This window comes from Pholcus phalangioides, unplaced genomic scaffold (genome assembly GCF_987345545.1).
Source record: "Pholcus phalangioides strain wild (caught in Gottingen) unplaced genomic scaffold, Ppha-v1.0 ptg000031l_1, whole genome shotgun sequence".
In the NCBI taxonomy this organism is placed as follows: Eukaryota; Metazoa; Arthropoda; class Arachnida; order Araneae; family Pholcidae; genus Pholcus; species Pholcus phalangioides.
Window position 1 is genome coordinate 10,320,835 of NW_028301621.1, and position 15,441 is coordinate 10,336,275.

Below are 15,441 nucleotides of genomic sequence, written 5' to 3' on the forward strand. Positions count from 1 at the left end.
TGCAAGCTGCATCGGAGTAAAGTACATTACGTGTACGAGTATTATATTCATGGTTAAATGGAAATATGAATATAGTGCTTTTGGAAGTTCAGGGGAAGTAGGTTCTAAAGCAGTTTTCAAAGGTGCACAAAAAAAAAAGAAGAAGAAAAAAGTAGAACGTGACAAACATTTGATATGAATATTTATATCGACGGTCAGAATTATCATAACGTAATTAATTAGGTTATGGAAATAATCTTCACTCTTGATTTCAGCAAAAAAAATGAAAATTCAAGTAACCTTCGTTGAAAAAAAACTGGAGAAAAAAAAAGTCGAGGTGGCCGAAAACACGTGAAAATACGGGGTTTTGTGGTCACAAGAGCGTATAATGCAAAAAATCTATTTACAGAAAATCTATATTTTACTCACTTATAAATCATTTTCACCTCTATGTCGAATCGCGCTTTTAATTATACATCAAACCGTACAACGTATTATTGGTAAATACGGCTTCGGAATAGAGATTTTTGACCCGAAAAGAAAAGAAAAAGGGGGGAAAAAAAGCATTGGACGTTAATTGTTTAACCGGCAGGTCACAATCAAAGTTGAACATTAAAGAAAAAACCACAAAAAAAAAAAAATTGACCGTCTGGTGTGTGTGTGTGCAAAGTAGATAAGGTGGAAAACATTCGTGACTCTTAAAAGAATCACGTCATATGAAGGAGTGGAGAGAGAGAGAGAGAGTTTTTTGTGGCCAACGCAATAATCCTCGAAGGACATACGCATAATAACAACAAAAAGAAATTGAATTACGTCGAAAGAAGGTCATTAGAGTGATCCAGTTTATGAAATGGTCATTTTTTATTTTCTTACTTTCTTGTCTCGTACATGAGGTTTTGCGCAAGAAAATAGAAAGTTCCAATCGTAGACCCCGTAGGCAGGTAGAATAAAAAAACCAAACAAACTGAACTTACAAGGGCTATTTAATGTTATGTATTCGGAACAAATCTGTCCCTCGGGGTATTTAGAGTTGTAGTATTTTATTTTTTTTAAAAACTGAACTAGAAGACGAGGAAGTCTGTTGAGATTCTCCAAGTAGAAAAAAAGACAAAAAGTAAACACGTGTTTTAAGTGGTATTATCCGGCGTTTTTATTACGATACCTCAGCCATTCTTGTTCTCTGTCCCACTGGTGCGTGTTCAGCTGGAGGATCCACAGCATCTTGTTTTTTTTGTTTTGTTTTTGAAATGGCGTTGCTGAATAATTGAAGAAAAAAAAATAAAACAAACAAAAGTGCTCGAGTTACCAGTGGAGTAAGTTGATGTGTCAGGTGTAGACAAGGTCTGGGAGAGAGAGAAAAAGGGACAGTGAAATTGAAGTCAATTGATTCAATCGTGCGGAGACAAGTTCCGAGTCCGGGACTTTCCCTCTCTTTTGAATCAAGATGATGTCTTTGGATATCGCTGAGGTTACTACCGGTAAGTTGTTGCTTTTAGCTTACCTTCTTCTTCTAATTTTGTATTTTAACGTGAGAATACGTACCGTGATATCGTGTGCTATCCAAGGATTTTTTTTTTTTTTCGATTTTGCAAAAAAGGATTCAGATTTTCATCCCGGAAATTGTGTTTAATTTTTGCGCATTGTTTATAATCAACATATGGATAGGGGGAAATATTTAGGGTCCCACAAAATCTGAGACCTTTGGCAGGAGCCTGAAAAAATTACGGTATTACTATGTTTAACCATTTAAGCGGCATCGACGAGATATCTCGCTATCTTGAAAGTCTATTATTTTAGCATTGATAAGCCCAGATATTTAATAAAGTTGATTTCTCATTGGCTCAGTGATTTCTCAGTGGCTCAGTGATTTCTCACTTTTGCCCTATAACCCTGTTACTTCGCACCTGCTGGAAAACTGAAGAGAGCCTATTTCACTAATGGATGTGCTATTTTTTAGGGGTTCAGTGATCTCTGCTGTGCCGCTTAAAGGGTTAATATAAACTGAAAATATTTTAAAAATTCCGCGGACCGACGGGAATGGGTGAAATAGTTTGTGGACCTTCGAAAAATACATAAATCGGAAAAAAAAAATTAAATAATTTGCGAATCAACTATAAATACATAAAAAGGAGAAATAATCTGCGAACTGACTATGCAAATAAAGAGGAGCAATAAAATTTGCGGACCGATAGTAAATACACAAGCATGAGAAATAATTTGCGGACCATCAGTAAACCATACAAACAGGAGAATTAATTTGCGGACCATCAATAAATACACAAACAGGAGAAATAATTTGCGGACCAGCACAATAAATATACAAACAGTATAAATAATTTGCGGACCAGCAATAAATACACAAATAGGGGGAATAATTTGTGGACCTAGCAATAAACATGCTAACAAGAGACAATTTGCGGACCGCCTATAAATAAATAAATTGGCAGAATAATTTACGGATCGGCAATAAATACATAAACAGGAGAAATAATTAGAGGACCGGCAAAAAAATGCATAAACAGTATATAGACAGTATTTATTAAGTTTAAAATTATACGTAGCGGCTACATATAGATTGGACAAACTCTTTCGCGGACCGGTAGGAAATTCCCACGGATCAGCGGTCGAAGAACACTGATTTAAATTACGATTTGTTCCCTCTGGTCATTCACTATGCATATCGCTGTTTTATGAAAATTATATACAGGGTCCAACTTAGATATGAGGAGGCCCTGGACAACGCAAGAAACAAAGGACGGCAAGGAAACCCTACGACTAGAGTCAAATATGAAATCAATAGGCTCTGTGGATATTATGCCAAATAATTCCAGAATAAAAGAAATAAATAATTCCAGAATAAAAGAAATAAATAATTCCAGAATAAAAGAAAGAAATAATTCCAGAATTGAAAAAACAAGTAATTTCAGAATTAGTGAAAAAAAACTTACAAATCAATGACAGAAATGATTTCGTAATTTCTGATGGAAATTATTTCGCAATCAATGAAAGAGTAATTGCATGATTATATTGAAAGAAATGATTTCAAGGTATGATGAGAACGAAAATAATTTTGCATATAATTACCGTAATAAATAATTAAAGAATCATTTAAAGTAATTTCACATTGAAATTAATCGCAGAATTAATCGAGTTGATCAGTAATTGATCAAAAACTTTCTCAGAGTTGTTGAAAAAAAATTATTTAAGAAATAATCGAAATTTATAATTGTTATATGGTTTCAATGTCCTGCATTGGACGGGTGTGCGTTGTTGGGTAGCGGTAGAGTGCCTACCCCCCTCAATCGCTCGAATGTAACCATTGCCAAGACTTCTTCCAGCCTAAATTTGGGGCGGAGTCTGGTACAAAGTGTGTGTGCGTGTGTGCGCGCGCGCGTCTAACAGTCCGAGTGAATATTTAGTGTTGTGTCTGATTTTTCACATTACTGCGCCATCTGTATTTGAATCTTAAATATGAGCAAGCATTTCATGATGATATTCTTATGTCGAGACTTATTATAGTCGAAAGAATGACACCAATAGCTGATAATTTGAGCGACCACTTGGAAGGGATATCTTCAAACGTACAGTGTTTTTCAATAGCACTCAACGGAATTTTGGGTGTTAAAGTACTATATGGTTCAAACGACTGTTTCTTTAGGCTAACGATGATAGTGTTACCGCCAAAGCCCGAAGTGTGGCCAATTCCCGACGGGGCCGGCTTTTTCGCGAATTCGCCTAGAGTTTTGGCCGAAGTCCGAATTGCAGAAATGATTCGGACTTTAGCCGGCCGTTTCGCGAAGTGGCCGGAGATGTACTGATGTAAAGCTCGATGTACTGATGTAAGTAAGACGTCCCCGGCAGGAACCAAATCCATTTTTTTAATCGCCAACGTTTGATACACGCGTGTGTATATAGCAACTGTATTGGATTAGCTCCATGTGACGAGAGGGGAAGAAAGTGAAAATTTGAGAGAAAAAACTATAAAAATAATTATAGAAACATGTAGTTTTTTTTCCTGATAAATTTTGGAGAAAAAAGAAATGATTACCGCATCGTGACTGTGGTTTTATGAGTTGCCATAACTAACGTGGACATAATTATCACGAAAGTATACGTCAATTTGACGATGATCCCGAATCATGTCTTTTTTTTATCGAACTTTGGCCAGGCATGGCCGGTCACTTCGCGAACTGGCCAATTTCGGGCTTATATATTCTCTGAAGACGACACCCCCATAGTGTATTGAAATGCATTAGGGAATTTCGTTTTTTTTTGGTGTATTTGCCTTTTTTGTTGGTCTTCTTTTGTGATGTCAGGCAAAGGATTGTTTACTCTTCCAAAGATGTTTGTCTAGTCAGTGACCATATCTTGTTTAAATTTTATGGCTCCCAAAATCATTGAGCCCTTTGACAAATGTCCCTCCCCCCCCTTATCCAAGAGGAAATCGGACATTGATTCTACAGAATTCACGGTACTGCGCAGCTCTGCGTAGTTTTTATTGTTTATAGTTGAATGATATACATTATACAATATACTTACAATCAGGGGCGTACGCAGGATCTCTTGTACCTTTATTAGTGGCGGGGGAGCGCACACTTATAAGTTAGTGGTTTCAAGGGGAGGGGGGAAATCTTATTCACGGAAATTCTGAGATACTGTACTGCTTCAAGAAGCGTTTTAAATTAGTAGAAATTAATTAAAACCGAATTTAGAGAAATTTTTTTCAATAGCGTACTCCCCCCCCCCCATGTCAGACGGCATGCCGGGAAATTCGCGTCCCAGATTCTGAAAACTAAAAATACATTTAATGAATGTATAATGTGTGATTTTTCCTCGTTGAATCTCGCTTTTGCCGGTTTGACGAAAACCGGACCAGGCCCCCCCCCCTCCCAACATTAAAAAAAGACTGGTGTCCCCTGAGTCTTATGGCATGCCGGATAATGCGGGGGATACTGTATTTTAATTTTTTAATTTCTTTACTAAAATATATTTTCAAAAGTCTTGATCGCCTGTTCGCTATGCCCCCCCCCCTCCAGCCGACAATCGATTTTTTTTCTTTTTTTTTAAAAATCAAACAAATTAACCCATGACAGACAATGCATTTTCAGAATGCTTACATCTTCCTTTATATCACAGTTTCCCAAACTTTTTTGTCCCGTCACCCCCCCCCCCCAAACTAAAGCCAGCGCATAGGAACCTATACTAAACTCAAAGCTTCTACCGTTCCCTGGACCTTTCCATCCCCCAGGAGGCGATATTGCCCACTTTGGGAAACACTGCTCTATATTCTAAACTCACGGTTCTTGCCTCATTTTACTAGCTACACATGTCAAAAATTGGATGTGGTCACAATAATGTGACTCAAAGCTGTATTCGCAATCACAGCTGTACTCCGCAAAATATTTATTTAGATTCTGGTCCACACTGAACGCAGTGGTGAATTTGAAAGGGGTGGGGGGAAGGGTTGGCGGGCTATAGCCCCGGCGGCAAGTTCAGAGCGGCGGCAAATTTGAGGAATGAGTGGCCAAGAAAATTAGTAGAATGGGAGAAGGGCAGCAAAATTTGTATGTCCCTAAATAAATCCTCCTCTGCCGAGACAGTAAGGGACCAGGTCAGTGAATGACCAAAAGTGTGTCCTAGACAGTTTGCAAGCACGTGAAAAAGGAAAATAATGACCTAAAGCGTGAGCAAGCATGTGAGTGAACAAAAGAGAAACCTACAGGTAAGTGAGTGACCTAGAGCGTGTACAAGCATGTTCCTAGAGAGTGTGAAAACATGTGAATGACAAAAAAAAGATGACAGAGCATGTATAAACGCGTATGTGATCAAAAGAGTGACCTATAAAGCTAAAACCTTGCCAGTGAGCGACCAAAAGAGTGACCTATAAAGGTAAAACCTTGCCAGTGAGCGACCAAAAGAGTGACCTATAAAACTAAAACCTTGCTAGTGAGCGACCAAAAGAGTGACCTATAAAACTAAAACCTTGCCAGTGAGCGACCAAAAGAGTGACCTATAAAACTAAAACCTTGCCAGTGAGCGACCAAAAGAGTGGCCTATAAAACTAAAACCTTGCCAGTGAGCGACCAAAAGAGTGAAGTATAAAACTAAAACCTTGCCAGTGAGCGACCAAAAGAGTGACATATAGCGTGTGCAAGCATGTGAGTGACCGAAACAGTGTGCAAGCATGGGAGTAACCAAAATAGTGTGCAAGCATATGTGAGTGACCAAAACCGTGTGTAAGCATGTGAATGACTAAAATAGTGGGTAAGAGAGTGTTTGTGAGCATGGGAGTGACCAAACGAGTGACTTTGAGATACAGGTGTACTTGCAAGAGCGGGGGGGGGGGGGACCAAGTGGGTTATAGCACAGGGTGGCGAGTTTGAGTAATGAGTAGTGAAAAAAATGTGGACTATAGAGTAGGAGAAGGGTGACAAAATTCTTGTTGCTCACAGGTGGCAAACCATAAATGTGCCCCTAACTAAACGCACGTTTGACATTAAGCAGATATGCTCATCGAGAGACGACGTGTATACTCGTCAATTGACACTATCGATAAGGTTTTTTTTTTTAAAATCGATATTTTTCCCTTCAATCTTTTAATTTGAATCACCTACTCACCCGGAAGAAGACGTATTCACTATCATTAGCAAGTGACAGGCAACACATATATAGGGTTTTATTAACTGATACACCTATAATTATTATTTATTTTCTCAAAAGAAAATAGGGCATTGAAAGCTGGAAAAAGACATTATAACAGGTTCACTTAACAATGAAATTGAAAAATATTGGGGGGGAGAGGGGGGAAGAATTATAACTACAAATCGGTGAGCCTATAATCACGTTCGGATGAATCCCAATCATGACGTCCACATCAACCAAACATGTCAATACAAAAACCTCATTTCATCATTTATAACAGGTTTGATGGCATAGTTTGAAAACAATTTTGATTGACGTCAATGAAATCTATTAACTGGCGATCAATATTTTTCAAATTGAATTCCCGACCGGGGGTTATATTGAAATACCTGAATGCAAAAGAGAAGAATCCAAAAATCCCGTGACGGAAAAACAATAGGCAAACAATCCATATGATTTATTTGGGTCTTTTATAATGATTATCATAAGTCACGATCATTCTTCTTTAAAAGGGTCATGAATATTTTACGTGAATTTCAATGAATTCTCAACGTCGTGTATTTCGCGATTTTTTTTTATTTATAAACTGTATTTCGATCTGTATTTTTTCTCTAAGATAAGAGTAAAATTTACAATAAAATCCCCTTTATTGTGATTCGATCTATGTACTCGCTCTCGATCGTTATACTGGATAAGATTAATATTGTGAATCGATTCATTTTCTTATCGATTACCGAGACTTATTTGAATAATCGTTAAAATAGGTTGTTTTAGAAAGCATTAAGATAATTTCCTTTTTCTTGGCTTGGAAACGGATAAAAAACTTGTAGGAAATATTTTCGTTTTTGGTAATTTTTGTCGATTTGAACATTCAATCATGAATAAGTATAGTTAAAGAGATGATAAATTTTTCCATCGATGACAAAATGATGAATTTTTATAAAAACGAGTTTTAGATAAAATTCTGAGGGATTATTTGATTTCAGTTAACTCGAAATTTCTAGGAATGACTTCATTGATTGATGGCGTTTCTATAACCAATTTCGTTCAATTTTACCTATGATTTGTCAAACTGACCCCATTAAAATATACCCACGAAGGAGTCCTATGTATAGTTTCGGTCCGTTAATCGAGATTTTTTTCTTTTAACTGACAATGAAAAAATATTTTTAAGAATGACTTCAGTTGATTATTACAGTTTCGAAGACCGATTTCAGTCGATTATTTTATGTCTAAGACTGGTTTCAGTTGATTCTCCGCGTTATGCTGCCTACAGACGCGCAGCATGAAGATATGGTTTCCCCTACCTTTTTATTTATAGGTTGCTGCGAAATTTTCTAGCTGAGTAACAGCACTGAGAGTTCATACATTTGTGACCAGAGGCATACGCAGGAGCAGGGTCGCAACTAGGGGGGGAGCAGGCGGGTCTCGTGTCCCGGGCGCTGGACCGGGGGGGGGGTTCAAATTTTATTTTTAAACCTCTCCTTCAACATTACAAGGGGGCGCCAAAATGCGCACTTGCCCCGGGTGACCAAACATCTAGTTGCGGCCCTGCGCAGGAGAGAACAAAGGGTGCCCACTTCCTAATACAATCAAAAATTAGAAATATTTTCAAGTATATTAGTCAAGATTAAAATTTTGCAAGAGAACACCTTTATACTGTGTGTTATCTTTATTCATTTCTGTTAATTTAAAATGCTTTTTTATAGGCTAGTAGCTCAAAATTTCTCTGGGGAGAGATTCCTTGTGCCCCCAAACCCAATGTGCACCCTCTAAAGGTCGATCAAGCGCACGCCAATGCTCGTGACTAGGGTGAAGGGTATTGTAATGTGGTAACCCTTCTCATGGTGCAACCTAGGTAACACAAATTGTACCAGAAGTCATTATACCGCTTGATCATTGTTTGGCGAAGCATAACCTTGATGTTCCTTGCACAAGTAAAACACGCTCCAATCCAATCCGAAAGTGAATATGCAAGCACACACGAATGGTTGATAGCACATATCCTAGAAAATAAGTTAGAAAAAAAAAATATATATAGTCGGAAAAATACGATATTTGTTTTTGGTGAAGTGCTGTTCGTGCACTATCTAAAAACACCCCCCCCCCCACCTACCGCCTTTGCTGATGCGATACGACCGCGCATATTCTATGATCAAAGATGCTTGTTTAGGCGTCTTATATCACTATTAAAGTTTGTCTCATGAATTTAGAATCACCCTGTATTACATGTGAGGAACATCAATGAACTGGAGCCCGTTCCGCCACTTATCAAATAAAACTTATGTAATTCTTCGACAGAAATTAGCGAAAGGTTTATGATTAATGTGGAGCATGAAAAAAACATTATATGATATTAGTTAATATTTTATAAGCAAAATAATATTAGTATCCTGGATGAGGGTAGGGCCCTGGGTCAGACGGGGGGGGGCATGAAAAAATATGGTACAAAAGGGGCCATGGGCTAAAAAACATTTAGAAGCACTGCAGTACAGTTACATATTACACATGAGAAACATTTTCGAATCGAAACTTTTGCTGCCACCTATCAAATAAAACTGTTATAATTCTTCAATTGAAATTGATCACTCGATTTTGATTTATGCCTTTAATGAAAAAAAAAAATTATGATATTATATGTAATTTTTTTATAAATAATAATATATTAATATCATCTAGTTTATCCCGAAAATTTTAGCAATTGATACTTTTTTGTAGTAAAATAACGTTAGTAAAACACGCATAAAAGCCGCAGACGACCAACTAGTTATTAATTAACCCCTCTTGGCGTGTACATTTGACCCTGGAAAGAACGGCAATACATTAAAATTGTACTAACGTTATTTTACAATACAAAATTATTAACTGTTAAGATTTTGGAGCAAATTTGAAAATTTAATTAATATTATTACTTATAAAATATCAAATAATATTATACTATATCGATCTTTTTCATTTTACTTACTAATCAAAAACCAGTCATCAATTCCGATCGAAGAATTAAAACAGTTTTATTTGATAGGTGGCAGAAGTGATTCCAATTCGTTGGTGTTTGTTTCTCGCATGTAATATACAGTACTCTGTATAATTGTTTTCAATATTTCCATGAAGGCAATAATTTTGCTGATAAAATTTTACTTATACCTGTTTGGTGGTTGGGTACAAAAGTGACTGAGAAAGGTACAATTTTTTCATGGGGAAAAAGTTTGTAAAATATGGATGTTTTTGGACCTGAGAATCCTTCCGTGTGTACAAAGTTTTTTGTTTTTTTTGCAGAAAAAAATTTCCCACATTGTATAAGGCGGTATGTTATTGTGTCATTCCGCAGAGATATCAGAATTCTGGGGTAGAGGAAACAGGTCTGTGCTGTCTATCTGGAAAAAAAAAATGTTATATTTGATGTAAGAATAAAATTTATCTTTTACCCGCGAGCATTTCGGTGCTCATCATGCCCTCATCCATCCTGGAGCTAGCGTCCCCCCCCCCAAGACTCAGATCTTTGGTAGGGCCTCCTCTATATCTTTATAGTGAATTTATAGTGTAAAAAAAGCAAAACAATGTCCCGTACTAGAGCCCTGTCAGCCCTACCCTAGTGGGGTTCACGGTGCTCACTGACACCATTGAGGATATGTGCTTGATTTCGTACTCAGGACATTATCACCGACAACTAAGATGTACACCCTATTATTCAATGATTAGCATCATGATTATTTCAGTTGGAGCCATATGTCGGAGTTCTTGTACGGGTGTATTTCTTATGATGGTTATAATCAAAGCTCTTGATTCGTGAATTGCCTCCTCCCAGTAGGATATTAAACCACACATGTACCTCGTCCATATTCCAATTATAAAATTTGGTATAATGATTTATGACAATAAATTAGTAAATTAAGTGGTGGTGCTTAAGCCCTCTTTCATTTTGCGCTGGGGCTATGATATTGTTAGAACGGCAGTAGGGACACACTTTTATTTGGATAGTACTCAAAAATATGTTTGGGTTCTATAGAAAAGCCTCATTATCATCAAGGGGTGCGGTAGCCCTGAGAAACTTTACGTTGTAAATCCCCGACATGAAGAACAGATAAAAGTAAACAGAAATGGGCAGTCGGAACATTCCGCCAAATATGGTGTGCGTGTGCTGAAAAAAAGCATTTGTCCGAAGATGAGAACAAGGAATCCAAAATTGTGTTGGGGGATTCGACTAAGGCCGGCATTACACTATAAAAGTTTGGTAAAAGTACTTTTATAAAACTTGAAAAATGCAATCAATAGGCGGATCAGTGAAGTTCGCTCGAATGTAACAGATGTGCTTATTCGTTGCATTTTTCAAGATTTATAAAATAATTTTTATCAAACTTTTATAGTGTAATACCGGCCTAAAGAAAGAAAAGTCAGTTGGAAAAACGTTGATAAAGAGTGAAAAGATCCTTAACAAAAAAGGGAAGGAACCAGCTACTCTAGGGAAAGGTGGCACTTTTTGGAAGTGCAAGAAAGGAGGTGTATTGGGATGAATTAAGCATTGAATAGCGAAGAGTTGAATATCATTTCAACACTGAAAAGTATTTTATTTACCTGCGCATATTTATCCACTCACGCTTTCCCTTCAAAATTATTTCAATGCGTAAGACTTTGTGTGAGAAGAGTGAAAACACCGTCATAATAAATCTGTCATGAAAAATGCTGGCCCTGTAATCATGCTGCCCTATGTTGATCATTTTTTTTTTTATCATTTTTGTCGCACCACGGTCATTTTCTGCACACGAGGGCTAATTAGACCGGGACCTACAATTTATTGCCGATTCCGAACGGCAGGCTTGTTTTTTATACTCATCGGGAGGTTGGTGCGCTAACCCCTCGATGGGGGACTCCCTGCGGTAGCAATTTTTGCTGCGGTCAAGTCGCCGTTTTTTGTTGTACCCCTGCGTCAGGAAAGTTTTCCGACAAGGACGAACTGGGTATCGAACTCGCGACACCTCTAAACATCCTTTGGTACTTTAGGCGACCATCTTATCGACCGGGCTACCGCGCCCCATGCTGCCCTAGGCGACCGCCTCTTCAACTCATGCCTAGCGCCGGCCTTCGCTATCACTGACTTCAATTACATATACAGTCGGATCCCGTTATGAGGAATTCAAAGAGACCGGAGAAATTTCTTCGTTATAAAGGAATTCCAGGTTTTTGCATTGTTCCGATGTGAACTTATCTCGGGGTTACAAAAGTGTGCGTTAGATCGAGATTTTTTCGCTATAACGGTACAGTAGAACCTCTCGATAACGGATACCCATAGGACCAAAACTTTTGTCCGCTATTGAGAAGGTACGATATATTGTAGAATCTCGTTTATACGATTTTCACATTTATAAGACGTATGGCTTCGGTCGCAATTAGTTCCCATATGTTATTGTGCGTAAAAGTGATACACCGGTGGTTATGCATAGTCATCAATCGTCTCGATGAAGAAAGTTTTATCACTTTCACCGGTGATAATTCCCAAATAAAGTTTGATAAATATGGGAAAATTTGTAACCGTTCTTCTCTTCACTAAACCCCTTAATTATTTGTACCCGTGCATGGTACATGGTGCACTACGCATATATTTCAATAATAACTAAATTAAAATAAGTGTGAAACGTTCATAACAACATTGTCAGTAATGTTGGGTTTCTTCACACGTATCAACATTTGCAAACAAAACCAACATTACTATTCGGAATCCGCATCCTGGATAATAGTTATGTTAAGATAATCACGTAATTAATTGAATTATTATCATAATTACCAATACGAGCTTTTGATTAGACACCGTTGAATACGATAAATTCTCGATTTATGAACAAAAATTCACAAATTACTTTTACTGTTCGCTATCGAGAGTGTCCACTAACGGGAAGAGAAATACATTAAAGCCCTATTCCACGGGACCGGGGATCCGAAAGTGTCCATTAACGGGAGGTGTCCGCTAACGGAGAGTGTCCTTTAAGGGAGGTTCTACTGTATTCATTAAAACGGGATTCGACTGTAGTAGGATTTCTATCACTGACTTCAGTTGTAAATAGAATTTATAGAATTACAATCACTGCTCTGACTTGAATTAGTAAATAGGACTCCTATCACCGACTTCAATTAGTTAATAGGATTTCAATTACTTTACAGGTTTTAAAAAAAACACCTGTCAATACTCTTAGCTATTATTTCTGAGATTCAATTCATTCAATAACCCAAGATTTATTTCTACGATCGATGAAAAAATATCTAGTAATCTAGGTATTTGGATTATTTATTATTATTATCCGGGATTGTTCATCTCTCATACCATACACAGCCCTGGACCCAGGGGGGATTACAGACAAACTTCACTCGATTACGCAGAATCTCTAAGTAATTTACTTCAGTCAATTACCCAGTGGATCCCTCTATTGCTGACTTCGGTCAATCAATAAAACTTTCTAAAAATGACTAAAGAAAATTAAATTCAATCCAAAAATTCTAAGCTGGACTCCGGTCGAGTACCAGAACACAGTTTTGCTTTTTTTTTTCTTTCATACCATGCTAGAGCCGAGACCTGGAAACTAACTCCAGTCTCAATAAATTAAGGTTTTGAGACTGACATCAATCAATTACCCTCTTGATATGAGCCTGATGAAGGAGTCTTTTATATGATTGGTTCTCAACCTGGGCTCATGTGACCCCACCCCCTTTAGTCCTGGGATGTTCTGGGGGATGGGGCATGGGTGCAAATCAGATGGAAGGAAAGCTAAGACAAGCTGGGCGAAGGGGGCCGCGGAGAGCTGTGAAAAATTAAAGCTTTCGAGTAAATGGTGCGAGAAAATGTTGTAAATTTCAGAATTCAGAAGAGCAAGCTATTCATAGAACCAGGGTCATCCTAACCCACGGGCCCATGTGATCATGGCCGGGGTCTCATACCCATAAGGAAAGTCTTACATGGGGTCATTCAAGTAATACGTCCGCATCGAGGGGGGGGAGGGAGTCAAAAATGGCTGAAAATCTGCTTACGTAATATTTGAATGGCCCCCATGATGAGATCTGGTACTATAATTTTCAAAAATGTAAGTATGCAAATATGTAAACTGCTATTTCCAGCTAAGTATGCCCCAGATGATCACTTTGCCCGAGGATCCCATGACGTTGAGACACAACAATGCATAAAACCCCCACTAGGAGGAAGCTAACCGAACTTTAGCCCAGGTTAGACATGGACATAGGTTGACGTCTTGAGATGAGGGTATGCGACCCTGGAAAAGACAGGGGGTAACGAGAAGAAAATATTGTCGAAAGGGGGCCATGGGCCGAAAAAGGTTGAGAAACTGTTTTATACCATACATGGCCCAGGATAATATAGTATCTGTCACATCATAGTCACTTCCAGGCCGTTTTAGTATATTCATTCTAATGCCATCAATGAATACGATTACCCGCAAATGTTCAGTAACAAGACTTCAAAAAAAAAAAACAATACCGATTATAATCGATTGAAAGTGACGTCTTATAACGAGAGAATTACCCATTCTTTTCAAAATAATAGTCTGATTGGCAGGCATTTCTCGCTTTTTATTGCAATTATAAGAAGAAAAAGCTGTTATGGTTAAAGGCCGTCTTATGAAAAGCGGCTGAAGGCAACTCTTTAGAAACGCGCGCTAGGCCTCTTTCACCTGTCAAAAACACACAGCAGGGTTTTTTCATTTCGTTGGAGAAGAAAGCCATTCTTTTTCATTCTCTCACCTGTTATTTATTCGTTGCAAAAGGAATAAACAGGTAGTGACAATAATAAATAACCCTGTGTCTAATATTGAAAATGATGGTGGAATAAAGAAGAATATTTTATAATAAAAGTAGAATAGAAAACATCGGATGAAAAAACAAATGGTGCATTTTTTTCTGGACCATGGCCTTGGCTTCTGTTATCCTTCCAGAATTATTTATTACTAAGTATGTAAATGTTTCCGCGGGATTCCCATCAATAATATATTTCATTTCATTTTTTTTTAAACAGTGACCTTGAAGAATCTATTCTTGTCGTTCAATTTATGTTGATTGTGATACATTTACTTGAATTGTTGAATATTAATGAGATTTCTTTTAGTATCAGGAATTTGAATTTTCGGTATTGCTGAAGATTGTGTATCCCACTTTCTCTGGCCTAATTAATGATAATTACTCGATAATTAACAACTTATTGAATTAGTCGATTTGTTAATATTCGTAATGAAATTCTGTATAGGGAAGAAAAAATATAAACAGAGAAAGAATTATGTATAATTGCATTGCCAAATGGTGGCCTTTTGTGATAGTTAATTATATTAATCAATAGTCCATAACACCGATTAGAATCCGGGTGCCTTAAGTGTAACAGATTCCGTCGGATATTCGCTTGATCAACTGAGCGTTGATGGGGAGAGAGGAAATGTATTGTTGAATGGTACATTGTGGGAGAAAAGTTCTTAATGACCTGAGAAATTGTTGGAAAATCATTTTCGGTGAAACATTATTGTAAACCCATGTTTAGTAAGACATTGTTGCGAAATCATTATTGGAGACGTAGACATTGTTTGGAAATTATTGTTTTGTTGAAAAGACATTGTTTGGAAATTATTGTTTTGTTGAAAAGACATTGTTTGGAAATTATTGTTTTGTTGAAAAGACATTGTTTGGAAATCATTGTTTTGTTGAAAAGACATTGTTTGGAAATTATTCTTTGCTAGAAAGACATTGTTTGGAAATTATTGTTTTGTTGAAAAGACATTGTTTGGAAATTATTCTTTGCTAGAAAGACATTGTTTGGAAATTATTCTTTGCTAGAAA

General features: G+C 37.3%; 1 protein-coding gene across 1 annotated transcript in view; it reads left to right on the forward strand.

Annotated features, from left to right (window-relative positions):
* Nucleotides 1-1,139: 1,139 nt before the first annotated feature.
* Nucleotides 1,140-15,441, forward strand: part of LOC149067394 (uncharacterized) — a 34,816-nt gene continuing 20,514 nt past the window's right edge. Inside the window, exon 1 of the mRNA XM_089252814.1 lies at nt 1,140-1,457. The gene's annotated coding sequence lies outside the window, so the exon portion shown is untranslated. The remainder of the gene's footprint in view (nt 1,458-15,441) is intronic.